This window comes from Oryza sativa, chromosome 1 (assembly GCF_034140825.1).
Source record: "Oryza sativa Japonica Group chromosome 1, ASM3414082v1".
NCBI lineage: Eukaryota > Viridiplantae > Streptophyta > Magnoliopsida > Poales > Poaceae > Oryza > Oryza sativa.
In genome coordinates, this window is record NC_089035.1 from 16,726,669 (window position 1) to 16,731,905 (window position 5,237).

A 5,237-nucleotide genomic window follows, 5' to 3' on the forward strand; every position below is an offset into this window, starting at 1 on the left:
GACCAAAAGTCAAACTAAAATGAGTCGTCCCCAGTTTGACCACTAGGGCCATAGTCAGACTACGGTACCATACTGGTCAGACCACTAAGCACATGGCACTTCACCTCTCAAACACAAATTTTCAATCATTGCAATATTATCATAATTGTTCCTCACGTACATTGATCTTGCACATAAATCTCACAAAACTTTGGTTTTTAGTTTTCTTGGTGGTCTTCAGCATTCTTCGCAACAAAGGGAACTCATCAACAATGGGAAAAACTCCGTAGTGATTTTTTTCCTCGAAAATGCAAGAGAAATGTGTTTCATTCATTAAGGGGAAGGAAGAAAAAGAAAAAAAAAACAAAGTAGGAGAACCAAAGCCCTCCCACCGAAAAAACACACCCACACACCCAGCCAACACCGGCAAGCACTAGCTGCCTAGGTTTGCCATCCCACTAGAAACTTTTGGAGGGCTGACTCTGTGTGCTGTTCTTTTTTGTGGGGTTTGTGTTGAACTTGAGGCAGCATCGTCAACAAACTATAATCGTTATCTTGTATACTTAGGAATGCTTAATTTCTTGATGCTATTTTAATTTCAGACATCATAGTTAGAGTTGTATCTACTTGTTTGATTTACTTTGTCAGTGCAACTTTTAGTTAAATCATAAATATAGAGACTTCATTAGTTGGTTAGTGATGTTCATCAACATTTGTGTGAAATTTATTATGAATTATGTACATCATGTGTATCACTTGCTTGCAACAACCAAAACGAGATTGTTTCACAATGCTATCAAGGAATTGTGTCTAGGAACAGTCAATCTCTGGTGAACTTTGTGGACATTATCTTTATACTCCTAGTTCTTAATAATTGTATGCATTTTAACTTTTAGCCAGTAGAGCAGTGCAATCATTTTTGTATTTTCTTCTCTAGTTCTACGGTTCTACCTATTACTTTCATGCGCAACATATTTCTAGTGTATCTCAGGATTGTAGTTCATGCTTAATGGATGCATGCATTTAACCATATGTACTAGTCTTTTCTTCCTTTTGACAGGTTGGCAAGAGAGGTTATCAAGATTACAGGATAGGATACGCATATTCTTTGCAGTTCTGTTCTGGATGGCACTGTTTTTCTGGGGAAGTGCTTGGGATGGGAATAACAATTCAGGAGGCACAAAGCGCCAACGATTCCGTAAGAAATCGTGAGGATCCTTTATCAAAGTTCACTGGTATGTAGCTCTGATATCTCAAAGCACACGCTCAACAAACAATGTAGCTCAATTGTTATGTAGCAAGAAGCGCCTTTTGGCCAAATCGTATCAATTGTTATGTAGCAAGAAGCGCTTTTGGCTAAATCATATATTTTGTTCCATAAATCAAGGCAATGGTAAAGGAAAATGTATAGTGCCTGTTTGTTAATACTTATCCTGTAAAGAAAATTTTCTTGTAGCATAACAGTGTCAAGTTACTAGGAAAAAAGTATTGCACAGTAACAGCGCACCAACCTAACTAGTAACTTGCTCCTGCTAACGCTATGGTAACATTAGGTAATGCAAATCAATAAACCAAAGACTATCATATGTTAACAAGATCAAGCATATGATTAAATAAATTTAAAATTTACGTAAAGATGAATGATAGAGTCATTATATTTTAATAGACATAACCATGTGCTCAATATAACATCGCAACTTCTATATCTTCAAAACTAGATGACGTGCTAAGAAATTCTTTTATAACTACATAAATATTATTTGCTCATGATGCACCAAATAACTACAAGCGACTCCAACAAAAAGTTTTCCATAACAAGTCACTGACATGTTGTTCATGGACCCACATCTCAATGAGAGAATGAAGGTCAACTTTTGGTCTTTTGGGCCAAATAAGGATTTTATCCCATAATATTTGAATAAGTAAATTATCAAAATTACATTATCATTCATAAGTAAAATGAGTTAGGTAAAAGGAAACGTAAAGACCGCAATATCCATCCATCCATCCATGTGTGACTCCAAGACCAACCGAAAAAGAAAAAACACATTCCCAAACTCAAACCAACAAGGTCAACAGAAAAAAATGCTTGTGTCATTCTTTCTGACAGTAGTTGGATTCGGGTTGGATCAGTTTTTGGGTAAATTACAATAGCCAGGAAGTTTTGCACCACTAATCAAATTGATATATTCCATGTCAATGCAATATATTCCAAAATTAGATCGCAGTATACTGCATATGATATATTCCATGTAAATTACAATATGATATATTCCAGGCATGCATTGACATGGAATATATCATATGCAGTATACTGCGATCTAATTTTGCTTCCATTTTGATTTCATGCGACGGCAGGTAATACAAAGGTGGGTGCTGCTCCTTGCCAAAGTAGTTCTGATACCCCAAAGGAGGCTGGCTCGATGGTGGGTACGTCTGCGTGTACCCTTCATTCCACAGCAACAAAAACCTAAAATAGATCAGAGAATATCGATGAAAAGAATTATAATTTGTTTTACACCATTTGTAATATCTAAGCAAATTTTTAGAGTGTATTTGCTGCTCACTGCTAGGGCAGTGATAGGAAGTGGAGCAGATTGATATTTAAACCTATACTATTATGAGAAGCATTTTGTTAACCTTAATGCTGATGATGGTCTGAACACCTCAAGGTTAGCATAGAAATGAAGCACATCTGTTCATATCCAGATTCAGTTTGTACCAAAAAGAGCATATCTAGCCATCGTATCACAGTTCCTTTTTAGCTGGAGAAATCAAGTATAACGATATGTAGTACGTACATCTGAAATTTTTACATTTTGGTCCTTTTTGAAAACTTATTTTACAAATAGACCCCTGAAAAAACTTAAACCGGAAATGGTTCTTTTTGGGACGCCAGAGTGGCTGGCGCCGTACCCCAACATGGCGGCGCCAGCCACACTGGCGTCGTGCCTGTGCCACCGTGGCAGTAGGGTTGTCGTGGAGGTGCTGACTAGGCCGAAGGGGGCGCCAGCCAGAGTGGCGCCGCCCCTCATACCACGGCGCCAGCATGGCTGGCGCGCCCCTCCTCTACGGGCCCCACCAACTTTCTCCCCCTCCCCCCAAAATTTTCGCTTCTGCCTCCGGGCAACGGCTGGCGCCCCCCCAGACCGCGGTGCCAGGGTGGCTGGTGCCCCCCCTCCTCCCCCCATCGAAGCCCTTCTGCCTCCGGGCCTCGGCTGGCACCGCCCTCATGGACCACGGCGCCAGGGTAGTTGGCGCCGCCCTCCCCCCAGCCCAAAACCCTTCTGCCTCTCGGCACTGGCTGGCGCCGCCCTCCCCAACCGCGGCGCCAGGGTGGTTGGCGCCGCCCTCTGCCTCCCTGCAAATTGAAGATCCATATTGCACAAATATACCAATTCACAGTTCGCAATTCAAATCACAATTCACAAATTCGTACGGACTAAAACAAGTTCCAATTGCACAAATCACAATGCCAAAAGTCCATCACATAGTCCTCACATAGTCCATCACATATTCCACACATCAAACAATGCCAAAAGTCCATCACATATTCCACACATCAAACAATGCCAAAAGTCCATCACATAGTCCATCACATTTTATATCACATAGTGCACCACATATGTCATACTACCAACAAATAGATTAACTTCATACAAATCACTTCTTCCGTTGGCGTCGAATAGCTTGCGAGCCCGGAGTGTACCTACATTTGAAAATCCAATGTTTAAAACATTTTAAAAACAAAATGAGGGAAATCAAATAACATTTGAGAATGGTGAGCTCATTTTACCTCTTTTTCGCTGCCCGAGTGGATCGCAAGTTGTATTGCGTGGGTTGCGTCCCCTGAGACGCGTCGGGAAGCTGCGACATGTCTATCTCCTCAGCGTCTGGTGCGACGTAGTCCTCATCCTCCTCCTCCTCGTCGTCATCGTCGTCGCTAGGTGGAGTCGGCGCCTTCCCCTTTCCCCTCCCTTGCGGAATGCGTGACGACGACGAGCCACCAACTTCTTCACGCTCTTCTATCCTGATGGAGTGTCGAGCGGTACTTGGACGCACGGAGTGAGGTAGTGGTGGTGGTAGTCTCCGCGGTTGGTACACGTCGTCCAATTCAACCGACTTGCAACCTAATCTTGCTGCAAGTTTCCGGCACCTTTGACGAACTTTCTGCAGTTCAAAAAAAAAAGAAGTTTGTTAGGCATAACTCAAGTAATGCAAAGTGCTAAATAAATTTTACCTCCAAAACATTGCGGAGTGTGTTCTCCGTGTCCTCACCACCCCTCGGAGCTTGGAGGGCATGCCCCATTTCATTCACACTCCTGAGGAGCTCTCTCGACTGAAAGCGTGAGAAGATATATGTTAGGGTCTAGGGTGCAAATGGAAATAACTTTGACAAATGCAAGAAAACTTACGACTCTGTCTCTAAGTGGGGCGTGCTCCATTTGATATCCAACTCTAGTCCGGACATCATAGGGATTCCGTCCCTCATCGGAGTCGCGGTCATCCTCTATGTCGGCTTCCGTCCAAGTAGGGCGGAGGAACAGTCTATATGTCCTATGCAGCCAACGAAGATACTCTGAGAAAAGATGATTTTGGTGTATAGTCTCGATGTACCTGTAGTTCCTTCCGGCTGTCCTCCATTCATCAATGTATCTATTATGCTCTAGCCCCCAGTCTTTCACCTTCTTTGTTCTCACCCTGTCATACCTAGACAAGTAGAAGGTGATGAAACAATAGTGAGCATCAACAAGGGTTAAATGGTACAAAATTGAACATTGACAATGAAAGCAAACAAAGATAAGAAATATTTACTTGTGTAATTCAACTCCAGTTGAGATGTCCTCAACCGGCCAGTCTTGTTTCTTCCCGAACTGTCGCATGACACGGTGCGGAAGGTGGTACTCAACTGCCCAGAAACAAATCAATGGGCACTGGTACATTAAATAGTCAAAGTCTCGATTGCACATCGAGTTCAGGGTCAGGCTTGAAGCCTCATTTGTGTGGTATGGTAACCATTCAATCTGCAAAAGTTGAAGAGATGTCGTTGGTTAGTATCTCAATTAAAGAAGTAAATGTCTAACTAGAAGTGATATTGGAAGTACTTACATGTTGAGACTGTAAGCAGTCCATCTCATTGACATAATGCTTGTATGCCACATCCCGGTGAGCATGTGCAGTGGCAGTACTCTCAAAAAGGTAGGCCACTGTCTTCTCCATGTCTGGCTCATTGTAGGGCCAAGGAGTGAAGCTTTGCC